General features: G+C 34.8%; 1 protein-coding gene across 11 annotated transcripts in view; it reads left to right on the top strand.

Annotated features, from left to right (window-relative positions):
* PEAK1 (pseudopodium enriched atypical kinase 1) overlaps positions 1–16,055 on the top strand; it is a 302,708-nt gene that overhangs the window by 122,832 nt on the left and 163,821 nt on the right. For all 11 annotated transcript variants that reach the window (XR_004348631.1, XM_032623947.1, XM_032623954.1 and 8 more), the window contains one exon: positions 11,733–11,814. The gene's annotated coding sequence lies outside the window, so the exon portion shown is untranslated. The remainder of the gene's footprint in view (positions 1–11,732; positions 11,815–16,055) is intronic.

Genomic DNA, 16,055 nt, shown 5'->3' with positions numbered 1-16,055 from the left:
TGGTATCTTACTGTAGTTTTGATTGATTTTCATTTTCTGAATAAACAGTGATGTTAAACTTCTTTACATTTCTTTTCGTGTGTATACTGGCCATTTATATGGCATCTTTGGAGAAATGTCATTTCGAGTCCTTAGCCCATTTTTGAGCTGGGTTGTTTGGTTTTTTGTTGTTGAGTTTTAGGAGTTCTCTATATATTCTGAATATTAATCCTTTATCAGATATATGATGTGCAGATATGAAGATACGTTCTCCCACTCTGAGACTTGTCTTTTTACTCTGTGGATAGTGTCTTTTGATGCACAAAATTTAAAAATTTTCATGAATTCCAACTTGTTTATTTTTTCTTTGGTTGCCTGTGCTTTTGGTGTTATGTCAAGAAATCACTGCAAAATCCAATGTTATGAAGCTTTTGCTTTATCTTTTCTTCTATGAGTTTTACAGTTTTAGGTTTTACATTTAGGTCTTTGGTCCATTTTGAGTTCATTTTTGTATATGGTGTTAGGTAAGGGTCCAACATCATTCTTTGGCATGTGGATATCCAGTTTTCCCAGCACCATTTGTTGAAAAGATTGTCCTTTCCCCATTGAATCATCTTGGCACCCTTGTCAAAAATCATTTGACCATATATACAAAGGTTTATATCTGGGCTCTTTATTGTGTTCCATTGCTCTTTTTGTCTTGTTTTAATGCTAGTACCATACTAGCACTGTAATAAATTTTAAAACCAGGAAGTATAAGTCCTCTAGCTTTGTTCTTCTTTTTCAAGATTGTTTTGGCTCTTCAGAGTCCCTTGAGATCTCATATGAATTTTAGGATGACTTTTTCTATTTCTGCAAAAAATGTCATTGAGATATTGATAGGGATTGCATTGAATCTATAGATTGCTTTTTGGGTTTTTTTGTTTGTTTGTTTGTAATAAATTTATTTATTTATTTATTTTTGGCTGCATTGGGTCTTCGTTGCTGCGCGTGGGCTTTTCTCTAGCTGTGGTGAGTGGGGGCTACTCTTCGTTGAGGTGCGTGGGTTTGTTTTTGCAGTGGCTTCTCTTGTTATGGAGCATGGGTTCTAGGCGCATGGGCTTTGGTAGTTGTGGCACATGGGCTCAGTAGTTGTGGCTCGCGGGTTCTAGAGTGCAGGCTCGGTAGTTTTGGCGCACGGACTTAGTTGCTCCCAGGCATGTGGAATCTTCCTGGACCAGAGCTTGAACCTGTGTCCCCTGCATTGGCAGGCGGATTCTTAACCACTGCACCACCAGGGGAAGTCCCAGATTGCTTTTTGGATGTCCATTCTAACACAACTAACTTTTCCAATCCATTAAGATGGAATGTGTTTCCATTGATTTAGTTATTTCTTAATTTTGTTCAATAATGTTTTTTGTAGTTTTCAGTGTACAAATGTTTCATCTCTTTGGTTAATTCCTAAGTATTTTATTCCTTTTGATGTTATCATAAATGGAATTGTTTTTGTATTTTTCTTTTCAGATTGTTCATTGTCAGTTTATAGAAATGCAACTGATTTTTGTGTTGCCATTTATTTCTTTTTCTTGCCTAAATTACTCTAGCTAGAACTTCCAGTACTGTGTTGAATAGAAGTGGCAAAAGCTGGTATCCTTCACTTATTCGTGATCTTAGAGGAAAAACTTTCAGTCTTTCACCATTGAGTATGATGTTCCCTGTGAGTTATTTTATATATGATTTTTGTTATGTTGAGGTTAATATTTCCTTCCATTTTTAGTTTGTTAAGTGTTTTTATCATGAAAGGGTGTTGAATTCTGTCAAATGCTTTTTCTGCATCAGTTGAGATGATCATATGTTTTTTTCCCTTCATTCTATTAATGTGGTGTATTACATCGAGCAGTTGTCATATGTTGAACCATCCTTGTGTTTTAGGAATAAATTCCACTTGGTCATGATGTATCATCCGATTAATATGAACTTGGTTTGCTGTTTTGTGGACGATATTTGCTTCAGTGTTCTTAAGAGATATTGGTGTGTGGTTTTCTCTTTTGTAGTGTCTTTGGCTTTGGTATCAGGGTACTGCTGGCCTCATAGAATGAGTTTGGAAGTATTCCCTCCTCTTCAATTTTTGCGAAGAGTTTGAAAAGGACTAGTATTAGTTCTTCGTTAAATGTTTGGTAGATTTCAGCAGTGAAGCCATCAGGTACAGGGCTTTTGTTTTGGGAGAATTTTTAAATTACTGATTCAATCTCCATACTAGTTATAGGTCTACTCATATTTTCTATTTCTTTGTGATTCAGTCTTGGTAGGTTTTGTATTTCTAGGAATTTGTCCATTTCAGGTAGGTTATCCAATTTGTTTGCATACAAATGTTCATAGTACTCTTTTATAATCCCTTTTATTTCTGTGGAGTTGGTACTAATGTCCCCACTTCCAATTCTGATTGTAGTAATTTGAGTCTTCTCTCTTTTTTTCTTCGTTCATCTAGCTAAATGTTTGTCAGTTTTGTTGATCTTTTTAAAGAAGCAACTTTTGGGTTCATTGATTTTTCTGTGTTCTTTTTCTCTATCTACTTCATTTATCTCTGCTCTAATCTTTATTATTTCCTTCTTTCTGCTAAATTTGGGTTAAGTTTGTTCTTCTTTTCCTAGTTCCTTAAGTTGTAAAGTTAAGTTGTTAATTTGAGATCTTTTCTGTTTTTTAATGTAAGCATTTATAGCTATGAAATTTCCCTGCATTCCATAAATTTGGGTATGTTTTGCTTTCATTTTCATTCATCCCTAAGGATTTTCTAATTTCCCATGTGATTTCTTCTTTGATCCGTTGGTTGTTGAAAAGTGTGTTGTTTAATTTCCACAAATTTGTGGATTTTCCAGTTTCACTTTTGTTGTTGGTTTCTAAGTTCATCTTGTTGTGGTCAGAAAAGATATTTTGTATGATATTTATCTTCCTAAGTCTGTTGAGACTTAATTTGTGGCCTAAAATATGGTCTGTCCTGGAAAATGTCCCATGTACACTTGAGAAGAATGTGTTTGTGTATTCTGTTGTTGGGTAGAGCGTTCTGTATTTGTCTGTTAGATCTAGTTGGTTTATTATGTTAAATCCTCTGTTTCCTTACTTCCATCTGGTCGTTCTGTCCATTATTGTGAGTGGGATATTGAAGTTTCCAACTATTATTGTAGAATTGTCTATTTCACCTTTCAATTTTGTCGATTTTTGCTTCATATATTTTGATGGTCTGTCAGTAGGTGGGTTAACATTCATAATTGTTATATCTTCTTGCTGTATTGAACCTTTTATTAATATATGATATCCTCTTTTTTAATGAGAGAAAATGAGTATTTTAAAGAACAATGAATCTTTAATATACTTCCTCCTTCATTTACAAAGTTAAATATTTTAAATAGTTCCTCATTGTAAACATATCACTTATAACTTTTATTTTTACAAACATTGACAAATAATTTATTGCTTATATCAGGTACTTCTAAATTCTTATTGGAGAAGCATTCCCTGTTGAAGTTTTAGCTGATAAAGCTATGTATGCACATAAAACAGAAAGAGAAACCTTGTGTTTCTCCCTGTTTAAAAACAAGAATCAAAGTAGTTGAAACTGGGTAGTTAACAGCTGTAAAACATAAACTCATTCTTACCATTCTAACATTTACGTCACTTACTGAAATAGATGTTCCTCCTGTGGGCATAATTGTACAGTAAGAAGTCTGATCCACTCTTAGAATTTTTCAGTTCTGTTTATGACCTAATGAGGCTTTATGCAGTGCTCTGCTGGAATTTACTGGCCTGTGTCTTGGTGCAGTTTTTTGTAGTAAGATGAGTCAGTTTCCAGTATTAAATAATTCCATGGTAACCTACACAGAGAATAGTTTCTGCTTAAATGAATCAGGAAATGGTAAGCCTTTAGTAATAAGGTTAAGTAAGGTATTTGAGTGTTTGAGAAGTGAGAGTTAATTAAACAGACTTGACAGAAGACTGTTTTTCTTCACAGCAGCTGTTGTCTCCAAATCCAATAAAAGTGAAGATGCATCAGTTCTTACTATAATATTCTGTGGAGACTTTATTGATTTAGAACTGTCATTTTTCTCTTCTTTAGTATTGGCCTGTGTTTTTTGTTATATATATGCAATGCTTATTTTAATATAACATTCTCACATATGAGGAAATATACAGCTTAATAAAAGCCTGGAAACCAGGCCACTGATGTTATCATTTATCAGAAATAGTTCTGACCACCCGTGTTGCCTGTATGTATGAACTATAAGGTCACCTTGAGGCGTATTCTTTATCACCTCAGTCAGGGTTATTAAAGCCAGAGGAAAATTAGTATTCAATGTTTCTACTGTTTTAAGTCTCACTTGACTTAACTTAAAAGTGCTTTAGGACCTTGGCATACTTTAGTGCTGTTCATATTTACTGGTAGCAATTATTAATTGATGAATTGGGATTTGATGTCATCTGTTCTGTGTTAACCAGTTTATTTTGTTTTTCATATCCTGCTTTGCAAATTGTATGTATTATATAATTGCATTGAGACACCAATTTTATTTTATAAAGCATTCTTTCTTTAATAGGTGTAAATGTAAGGTACAGTTATTAGTTTACTTCCCTATAGTCATGAAAGAACCGGGGCAAGTCCAGAATCTCATCTACCCATGGACTAATGCCCAGCATCCATACCAGATATTGATAGTGTTTTAAGTTTCAATTGATATTATTGGTGTGCCAGATGGTAAATAACTCTATGCATACTACGTAAGAACTGTAAGATTCCTCTCAAGACTTAACAGAACCATTATTTTTATAATGCATGTGTTTATAGTGTTTTATATATTTTAGTGTGCATTCATATTATTTATATTTACTTATCCTGAGAACAACCCTAGGAAATAAACATTATTTTTTAGGTAAACTGAGGTTCATCAAGATTGGGTGTTTTGCTTGGACAAAAGTTCAGGTCTCTTGACTTCTTATTAATCCTCTGGTACTCTACAGAGAGAGCGATAATTGTAAAATATTTCATGATTATAGATGTCAAACTACTGTAATACTAATAATCTCTTATTTGTATAGCACTGGTAATTTTTAGAGCACCTTTTATTATATTATTTAACAAAAAAGAAAATTAGGAAAGCAGAGTTTGTGTTATGATACTTGCCACTGTTTCCTTTATTAGACTCATACATTCATTAATTACAAAGAACCTCTATGTGCTAGGTACTGGATTGGTTGCTAAAGTAAAATTGTCTCTGCCCTCAAGGGGATCAGGCCATTAAGGCACTGTTGGACAGCCATAGACAATGTGATATAAGCTGAGTTTCCTGAGGGCACTGAAAAAAGCTTTTGTTTTTTCTATTGAAGAGGTAAAGGTGTGACTGACACTGTCCTTTTTCTTGCCTTGAATGCAGAGGTAATGCCTGCATCTATAGCAAACAGCTTTGAAGCAGCAAATCAACACAATTAATGGAGCAAAAAGATAGAAAGAGCCTTGGTCTTCTTGAGCCTCGATACCAACCCTTGACTACCTATCTCTGGACTTCTTATGTGGGAGGAAAAAATTAGTACCCTATTTGTTTAAGTCACACATAAGTCAGGTTTTCGATTACTTGTAGACAAATTCTCTCCCTCCCTCCCTCCCACCTTCCCTTCTTCCCTCCCCCTTCCTCCCCCCACCCCCACCCTAAATTTTGTAGCTTTCCTTTAATGGACATTTAACATACACACTGTGGTACACAGTGGTATAATGAATCCCCGTCACCACCTAACTATAATAGTAATTGGCCAACCTTGTGCATTCTCGTACTTTCTCTGCTAATAATTAGAACTTAACTTAAGAAATTCTGTAATAGAAGTATGTGAAAATACTGTGGAAGAACAGGCAAGACTGACTAACTTGGCCTGAGGTGGAGATAGAGGCTTATCAGGAAAGACTTCACAGAGGAGGTACCATCAGCAGAAGCCTTAAGGGCAAGTAGAAAATGGAAGAAAGAAGATTGCTAGTGAAATTTATAGCATGCATAAAGGGCCTTTAAAAAGTATGATATATTCAAATAATGGGAAATAAATTATCATGGCTAGAATATACAGTTTATCAGAGAAGCGTGTCAGTAGGTGAGTCTAAAAAGATGGTTTGGTGTCAAGTCATAAAAGAATGTGTATACCATACCAAGAAGTCTCAAGCTCATCTTATAGGTACAAGAGAGTGTAATTAGGTTTGGAAAAATAACACTGACAATAATATCACCTGTGATTCTGGGGTAGAAGATAGAGAGGGAAGACAGTAAACTGTGCCAGTGGTCCAAATGATAGAAAAGCATTTAGTGATAACTGTAGTGGGGTTGGGCAGGGGGAGATAACTTTAAGAGATATTTCAGAGGAAGAATCAACATGATTTACTCCCTGGCTAGGGTGGAGAAGGGAGTAAGAGATATTTCAGAGGAAGAATCAACATGATTTACTCCCTGGCTAGGGTGGAGAAGGGAGTCAGAGTCACAATGAGTAGATGAGATGGTGCTATTATTGGAGAAGTAATATAGCAGAAGACAGGTTTAGGGTAGGTGCAGAAGATGAGCTTGGTCTTTTAAGTTTGAAGTGCTGGTAGGACATTCAGGTAGATGTATCTGGTATGCCAAAAGGAAATATAGGACTGGACCTTAGGGGAGTCTCAAACCAGAGAGTCCCATAACTTGTCTTTCCTGCCAGATGTCGTATATCACATCGTTCATATGTGTGTGTACATATACACACACACATATGTATATATATATACACATTTGATCCTCATTATTCATGGATTCCATATTTGCAAATTCACTTACTTGCTAAGATTTAAACTCCCAAATCAGTAATTGTGCTTTCACAATCATTTGCAGACATAGGCAGAGTGGCAAAAAAATTGAGATGCCTGATGTGTACATTCTCAGCTGAGGTTGAGCAAGGTGACATCTTGCCTTCTTATTTCAACTCATGTACTATAAAGAAGCATCTTTTTTGCCATCTCCTTAGTGCCATGTTTTTCACATTTTTAAGCTTTTTTGGGGAGCGATGTCACTGTTTAACGTGGCCTCCAGATATTGTGCTGAAGTACTGTGTAGTGTGCTTAAGCACAAGAAGGTTGTGATGTGCCTAATGGCGAAAGGAAGTGTGTTAGAGAAGCTTTTGTTCAGTTATGAGCTGTGCTGTTGGCTGTGAGTTCGATTTTAATGAATCAACAGTATATATTAAATAAGGTATCTCTTAACAGAAGTACACATTAAAAAAAAACCTACATATTGATAGGTTGATAAAATGTTGTAAGCAGAGGCTTGCAGGAACCTAACCCTGTGTTTCCCATTTCCTAGAAGCAGTGGAAGCACAGTATTCACCAATTCAGTGTTCACAGAAACTTTATAGAACCTAACTACCACACATAGCAAGAACCGACTGTGTGTGTATAAAATCTACTCTTTTATGAATAATCCTTACACTTGTACAGTACAGACATTAGTCCCAATGTATGCTTGAGATTATGGTCCCAAGAAATATATATCTCTCTTTTCTTGTTGAAAAAATAAATCCATATCAGACAAAAACAGTTTGCTCTTGCAGATGGATGATTCCATATTCCCTAAGCCAATGGTCTTTTCACAAAACAGAATATTAAAGAAATATAGGTGACATTGACTGACAGCATCTTAAATGATCATTTACAGCACACTTGAGCATAACATGTTCATCACCATCATATTGGTAGGCTGCCAGTTTCTTTTATAGCTTGATGTTTTTCTCTTTAGCAGACTTGCAATATTTTCAGTGTCTATTCTCTTAGAAAAATTTATTTTACAGTGATGTTCATGTGTGAGGGGATTTCATGATCCAAGACTAGTGTTTCTGCATTCATATCTGTCAATTTGCTTAAATACAACAGCTCAAAAGGATTTTTTTTAACCTGTTATTCATGAATGTTAGTTCATATCAGTAGGGGTGTTTTAAAATGGCAGGTATGATGTGAGAGTGAGAATCACCCATCTCTTCTGTCATAACATCAGTTTTATGTTGAAAATTAACATTCAGCTTGGTATCTCTCTTTTTACTGTCTGCAAACCTGAAAGCAGGGAATTGGCATTTACAATCAAGGACAAGAAGACATACAACTCCATGCAAATGATTTTTAAGCTCCGAAGTGCTTCTGTGCTTATTTACATATATCTGTTTTCTAATCACCTTTCCTCTTGATATAGAAGATGTGCCTAGGGTTGTTATTATCTTATACAGCTATATTGTCAAGTATATAAAATAACAATGATACAGTGATACAGACATCCACTTAGAGATGCTTCAGTTTGGGGTGGCTGATTTAATTGTTTTATTTATTCCTCTAACGTGATCCTCTTCTGACTATTGTGTGGTTTTCTAGTTAATATATTAGGGTGAGTCTTCTCTGTTTTTACTGCAAGCAGTAGATTTTGTGTCATGAAGTATAGTTCAGGGATAACAGCATTTTTTTCCTCTTCTTATTCATGGTAGATAACCTTAATCTTCACTCTTCATATGGGAATACCTCATACATCTGTTCTTCTGTACTATGACTAGTGTATTTAAGTTTCAGGATTGATATTCTTTAATTCTGCATTCAGAAAGCAAAATATTTACAGTTGAATTCCTCTGTGAATTGGCATTAAGCTTACTATATTTTCATTTTCCCCTGCTGATTTGGAGCAACCTAATGTTCTAATATTAAAGATTATTTAATGAGATTGACTAGCCCTTGAACTAAATGAAAGAGAGAGTCTGTGTTACCTTATTCCAATTTCAGTAAACTATTGTGCCATATAGAGATATGTTATAATTTCAGGATTTTATGTAAAGTTCTTCAGTACATGCTAATTAAATGAGAGTATCTCCTCAAACTTATAAAAATGCAAGAGATTAGCTAAAAGATGAAAACATCTTTCTAAACTAATATCTCTTTAATTGAAGTAGAGGGTAGTGTCTGTAAATGGCAACTACATCATACAGTTTCAGAGAAAACTGTTTAAAAATCTTTGGTGATTTATTGGTTGTGTCTCTAAATTTTTTTATATGGATGGCTACATTTGTGAGTTTATATCTGCTGTTTACTATCCCTCCAGTCTTGTCTTACACGTCTCCTCTAAATGTGTCCATTTCCATCTCTGTTTTACTCACTCAAATACTTTAATTTCCTTTCTTCAACAATCTGAACTATTACTCCTCGTATCCCTAGATCAAGACTTTTTTCCAAAGAAACACTGAAATCCATCTCGTTGCCCTTCTCACTGGCTTGATATGTATAAATTATTTGCTGTTTGTTGTTAGTTTTCTTAGTTTCAGTTCCGTTTAACAAATATCTCCTGAGTGCCTGTTGTGATAATGCGTGAGCTTGGTGGGGGAAGGAAGTATACTCTGGAAGCTTCCCAGAGAAGATGATCTTGGACCTGAATCTTGAAGAACAAGTAAGAATTTCCTATTCATGGAAGAAGTGTAGGTTTATATCAACAAAGAGAACAGCGTGAAGCTTGACAAATAGTTCAGTATGGCCGTAGTGTGATGAAGTGGGAGATAGGAAATGAAGCTGAAGAGAGAGGCATGAGCCAGGTCATTGAGGACTTTATATGTCATACTTGGGCATTTATTTTTTGGGTGAACTTGGACTTTATTCTGTGGATAATAGATACCTATTGAAGGGTTTGACATACTCACGGTGTGGCAAGATTTTCATTTTAGAGTAATCATTTTGGCAGGAGTATGGTAAATGATTTTGAGGTAGGGTAAGAGTAGAGGTGGGTAGACCAGTTAGATTACTGATTTAGTCATATTGAGAGATAATGCCCTGGATTTGGATACTATTAATAGGGATGAATTGAGGACATAGACATGGAAAGTGTTTAGAGTAGAAATGAATCAGACATTTAAAGTGATTGGTGAAATGTGAGATTACCGTTGGACTTTGATTTGAGTGTCTAAGTGGCTGTTAATAACTATAGCAGGGAATTTAAAGAAGGAATAGATGTTAGGAAAAGTTTTTAATGTATTTTACTATGGTACTTTCAGTTGGAAACATACAGAAGACAACAAGATATAGGAGTCTGATGCTCAGGTGAAAGGTCAGGATTAGAGGTATTCATGTGAGGGTCCTCTCAGTCCTGGTGGGAGTACAGAGAATATGGGTAGAGTATGAAGTGGGCAGAAAGCTGAGCCCTGAGGGGAAATGAAAAAGGAACCCAAGAAGGAAACTGAGAAGGAAAAAAACTCTGTGTCTTTGCCTAGTTTCCCTTGAAAGGAGAACAACTTTATCCTTTTTGTATCCTCGGTAACACCTTGAATAATATAGTATAGATACTCAGTAAATGTTTGCTAGTTATTTTGTTTAGCTGGAAAGCATCTCATTTACTTTGAGATTTTATTTCATATTTTACCCAATTCCATGACTTGACAAGAAATATTTTAAAATTCATATCATTTCATGAGCACCTACTATGTACCTAGGCACTGTGTTAAATACTTTATGCATATTATCAGATTTTATCCTTAAAATAATCCTACAACGGTAGGTTTTATTATTTCCATTTTGTTTTGAAGAACCTGAGGATAAGAAAGATTAAATGACTTGATCAACTTTTTCACATGTCCAGATTTCATTTTCTTAACCATCAATGATGATCTATTATGTGTTTAGACCAAACAACCATTTGAAAGTCAATTCTGGTTCCATTGTGATAATTACTCTGACCCAAAGGCACTGACTTATACTAAATTTTGCACTGTCAGTCTTATTTGGATGGGCATGGTAGTTGGACACCTCTCTGTTCCTGAGTGCAGTAAGGCTTTACCTAATTCTTTTTAACTTTCTGGGGGACTATTTTTTCATTTTTCTGTTAGCAGTTTGCATTAGATGACTGCTAAATTGCTTAAGGTTCTAAAATCCTATAAGTCCATTATTTTGAAAAACTCAAAAACAGAGGTTGCTTATCATCTGCTAACAGGTTTTAGAGATCTATAGGATAATGACTGTGTTTCATGACTCAGCTAAAATTATATGCAAAATTTGATGCACGTATGCATTTTTCTGGGCATCAATTCATAGTTTTCATCAGATTCTCATAATTGTGTATACCTCACCACTCACCCTTCACTCAAAAGATTAAGTATAGCTCTAGAAGTATTTTTGCATACTGTAATAAACTACAGTGCTTTGTGCCATCCTTTTCTGAGTAGTTTAAGTCATCTTTAACAAAGCATTGTTATTCATTGAAAGTAATTTTTGAGGTAAGGATAGTTTTTGGCTATTTAGACCTGTAGTATTTTCTAAAGTAAAACACCTCTTGGTTATTTTATCTCTTAAAAACAAGTCCATTAAATAGAATGAGTATTGGCTTATGGTAAGTACTGTCTTATAGTAAATTTTATTTTATTTTTAACATCTTTATTGGAGTATGATTGCTTTACAATGGTGTGTTAGTTTCTGCTTTATAACAAAGTGAATCAGCTATATATATACATATATCCCCATATCTCTTCCGTCTTGCGTCTCCCTCCCTCCCACCCTCCCTATCCCACCCCTGTAGGTGGTCACAAAGCACGGAGCTGATCTCCCTGTGCTATGTGGCTGCTTCCCATAGTTATCTATTTTACATTTGGTAGTATATATATGTCCATGCCACTCTCTCACTTCGTTATGGTAAATTTTAAAATGCTCAGTTTTAAAGTGTGAGTCAAATGACCTTCACTAATAAACATTCCCCACTTTGCTCTTCCTGTAGGAAAAGAATATTTGAGGTCCATTCCTCAGGAAAGAAAAGGAAGCAATGACATAATGCCTAGAGTTGGTGCCAGTTAAACTGGGTTTGTACTTTTTCTTTTCTTAATGTAACACATTTATTCTAATCTTGAATCTCTTTTTTTTTTTCAATCTCCTGCCTTATTCCAACAGCAGAACTTATAATTTTGAACTTTGCCTTAGTATGGAAGAGACAAAGATGAATAAGATAGGCCCCTTTCTAGGTATTTGTGATGTCTGTTAATATGAATAACAGAATCATAAAAAGCTAGATAAAAGTCACATTTTCAGATAAGAAGCTTGAGAGGTCTGGTAAATTGCTCAAGGTAAAAAAGCTATTAGATAGTCAGTCAAGGATTCAAACTCAGATTTGTTGACTCCAAACCCCATTTACCTTCCATTTTGTCACACTGCTCCTCATTTTATTTAGGTTTAGTTGTACAATTGCTTATAACTGAAGTTGAGGACCAGGACCCCATATATTTAATTTAATAAATATTTATGATAAAGTAAAAGGAGAGGAAACAGTCTCTATTCTCCTAAAGCTTAGAAGATTAGAGAAGGAAACTAATATTTGTAGAGCACTTAGTATGTGCCAGACACTGTCATAGGGTCTTAACATGAGCTAGATCACTTAATTCACAACAGCCAGGTGACATACTTGGTATTATCCCTGTTTTAAAGAAACAGGAAGAGACTGAAGCTCAGAGAAATAAATTGCCTAAAATCACATAGCTAGTAAGTAACAAAAGCAGAATTAAAACTCTGTACTGTGAAAGGTTAGGTAGGATTTACATCATACCTATTGACTTAAAATTGAATATCACACAAACCAACTGAATAGCTGGACAGTTTGATCTAAGCTCCTTTTGCTATTAGTGACATTTGTAAACATTTTTAATTGGACTATTAATAGGTCATCTTCACCAGAGTAATATTCACATTTTCTTAATAAGCTTTTCATTGTAATCTGTTTGTAAAGATAATTGTTTAAGCTGTGATGAAGAGAGAGTTTGAACTCACAGAATAGTGAACAACATCACATGATAGAAAGGATGTTGAGGTAGGAGTCAGGTCTGAGTCCTTCCTACTCCCAACTTTCCTACTGACTTATGTGATCTGCCAGTCTCTTAGCCTGCTTTTGGACTCATTTTGTGAGATGAGAAGGTTGAGTTAATTGTTCCCTAAGTCTCTTAGAACTATGATATTATCCCAAGAGTAAGTAGATTTTTTAATGTGATTCATACTTAAATATCAAAGACTTTTTAGAGATGAGAAGTCTTTAGAGATCACCTAACTGAATCCTTCTATATGATAGATGAAGAAACTGAGACCCTTACATTTGTATGACACTTTAAACATCCAAAGCTCTTTCACATACATTAATCTCATACAAGCTTCACCACAATCTTGAGGATTAAATATCATCATCATCATTGTGCAGATGAGCAATTGAATTGGTCTAGGGTCACATAGCTGAGCCTAAACTAAATGACTGACTGTCAGCCTAAAGTTTGCCATGTTTCCTTGCTTTAATGGGATTAATTACATCTTTGTGATGAAGTCCTATTGTGGGAGAAAGTGAGAATTCAATGATTTATGAAACAAATCCAAGCAGGAAAAAGAAACATTCCCTAGTATAAAAGTAGTAATGACTACAGCAGTATAAATAGCAGAAACAAAGAGGGAAGGAGGGGGGCAAAAACTAGGATCTACAAGTTGATTTAATATTTGTTTTCATTTATTCCTGGATTAGGAGTAGGTATAATTGACTTTTAGTATTTTTGTGTTTATCAATAGTGTACTATTTGAATTGTTTTATCCTCAACAAAGTATTGATAATTCATAGAGAAACCATATTTCATAATAAAGTACTTGTAAATTGTACATGAGCTAAGGAGAACTTAAGACAGTTAATTCAAAAGGATATAAGACAAACGAACAAATTCGTGTAGGAAGCTAAATTTTACACGAAATTATTTAATTATTTCATTGCCTTTCGTGATGTGAACTGAATTTTCTTTCCTATTTCCACTCTGTAGCTGTGGAAACATTAACTGTCCCCATGCTGTGTCCTGCTGTGCAGAACAACAAATTGTTTTACCTTGGTAGCTTTCTGTAAATAATATGTATTTTTTTAATTAGAAAGAAAATTATCTTAAAACTAGAATATAGATGTTAGCAGTTATTCTTTTACAGTCTTGACCCCCAATTTTCCTTCCTTTAAAAGGAGGTGATTTTCTAGATTACATGATGTGATGGTGCTTTCTCTGTGGAAATGAAAATTCGGTCATTAATAAAATTTCTATTTTTATTCTATATTAAAGTTTTTTATAAACTATAAACTATATTCTATAGAACTAATAAATGGAAGGAGGATCTTCCATATGTTTCTAATCAAATAAAACAATAAAGGATGGAATAGGTACACAACAAAATTGAAAGTAACAGTGTAAGATTTCTTAAGTGTAAGATTTCTTAACTTCTTAACAGTGTAAGATTTCTTAACTTCTCTTAAGTTAGAGAAGAAAAATGTTTTTCCTAAAGTCTTTCTTCCTTAAGAGAATTTTAAAGATTCTTTTCCCCTGTTGGCTGACGTTTCTTCGACATGCCCTTCCCTACAGAGCCCCGCCTCGCAACCAGCTCCCATTCTAATGTCATCAGATCCATGGTATCCAGGGAAATGGCATTTGAGGAAAACTTGAATAGACTGGTCTTTAGTTCTCAGTTTTGAATCTGGCCTCAAAACATGCGCAAGGGTTTTTTCAACCACTGCTTTTAAAGCTCTTTAAAGGAAAAAATGAAAAGGCCACTTCACAGTAGTTGATATTTAGGTTTTGTTTTGAGATAACTCAAGAGCTAGTCTCCTGGAAACTTTAAACACCTGACATAAACAGTTTTTTTTTTACTGAATTGTACCTATTATAGTATGACTATCTTGCTTACCCAGACTACAGTGAGTTTTAAGGACTACAGTTAGCTTTTCATTGGCCAGCTGTGATTTAGTGGTCATAATAAAGTTATGATATTGAGCTGAGGACTTTGATTTTTTTTTTTTTTTTCCTGTGATTTTTGGGTTTCCCTTGTTTGGCTTTAGGGTTAAAGAGCCAGGCTTCCAGGATGGTGCCTCATTCATTTTAAAAGATTCCCTCAGTATACCAGTAGTTCAGAAGACATGGGTTCAATACATTAAGCCTTTTAATTTTTTATAAAACTACTTCTATAAAGAAATTGTTGAAACACTTTTTTTTCAGTCTTGTTTACAAATTTGGTAGCACTAAATAAAATGTTCTGCCAGGAGATTGGTTCAGTATTAATATATCAATAGATTTGCTTTTTTATATGGGGTTTAGTTTCTGTACCAGGGTACTTTCTAAGAATGAGATAAGTTCTTAATAGATGTATGGAAATTTGAGGAACTCTCAGATCCTTTTCAATGTCATCTTCAGTAAATCTAAGGATGGCAGTGAGGGAAACACAGAGATGTTGGTTTGTGTGTGTGGGTGTATGTATGTGTGTTGGCATGTGTGGTCTCAACACTGAGGAGGTGCGATAAACTTAGATTTGCAGCTTCCTTCTTAAAGGTTAACATGACAGTGGAGTTATAAGGAAATACTGATTAGTTTTCCTTTTCCAAATGTATTGCTATTTAACAGTTATATGTAGCTCAGGACTTATTTTATATCTTAGTATGTATTTTAAAGAATTAAATGAATTGATTCATATTTTTTAAAAAAGAAATGTAGGGCTTCTCTGGTGGCGCAGTGGTTGAGAGTCCACCTGCCGATACAGGGGACATGGGTTCGTGCCCCGGTCCGGGAGGATCCCACATGCCGCGGAGCGGCTGGGCCCGTGAGCCATGGTCACTGAGCCTGTGCGTCCAGATCCTGTGCTCTGCAATGGGAGAGGCCACAACAGTGAGAGGCCCGCCTACCGCAAAAAAAGAAAAAAAAAAAAGAAAAGAAATGTAGGTGATAAAGGAGAGTAACAGAATCAGTTGGCCTACATTTGTATTATCAGTTCATCTGTAGTTGCCTGGTTATTTGGATTTATCAGAGAAAAATAGTATCAAGCAAGTATAGTTAATGGAATATTTGTTGGCATATATATATGCCACTTTTATTTTTCTTATTTCTCAAAGTGAGAAGATTGGATAATTTTTATAAGTATTCAGAAATTATTCTGTTGGATGTAATTGAGTGTTGTTGAAAATAGATACTTATTTTTTCTCTAGTCTTATTTCTTTTATGAAAACCCATCTCCAAAAAAAAAAAAAAATTAAACCAAAGGCCATTTGGGATTGCAG

This window comes from Phocoena sinus, chromosome 2 (assembly GCF_008692025.1).
Source record: "Phocoena sinus isolate mPhoSin1 chromosome 2, mPhoSin1.pri, whole genome shotgun sequence".
NCBI classification, from domain to species: Eukaryota; Metazoa; Chordata; class Mammalia; order Artiodactyla; family Phocoenidae; genus Phocoena; species Phocoena sinus.
The sequence above is the reverse complement of the archived record's forward strand: the minus strand, read 5'-3'. Positions and strand labels throughout refer to the sequence as shown.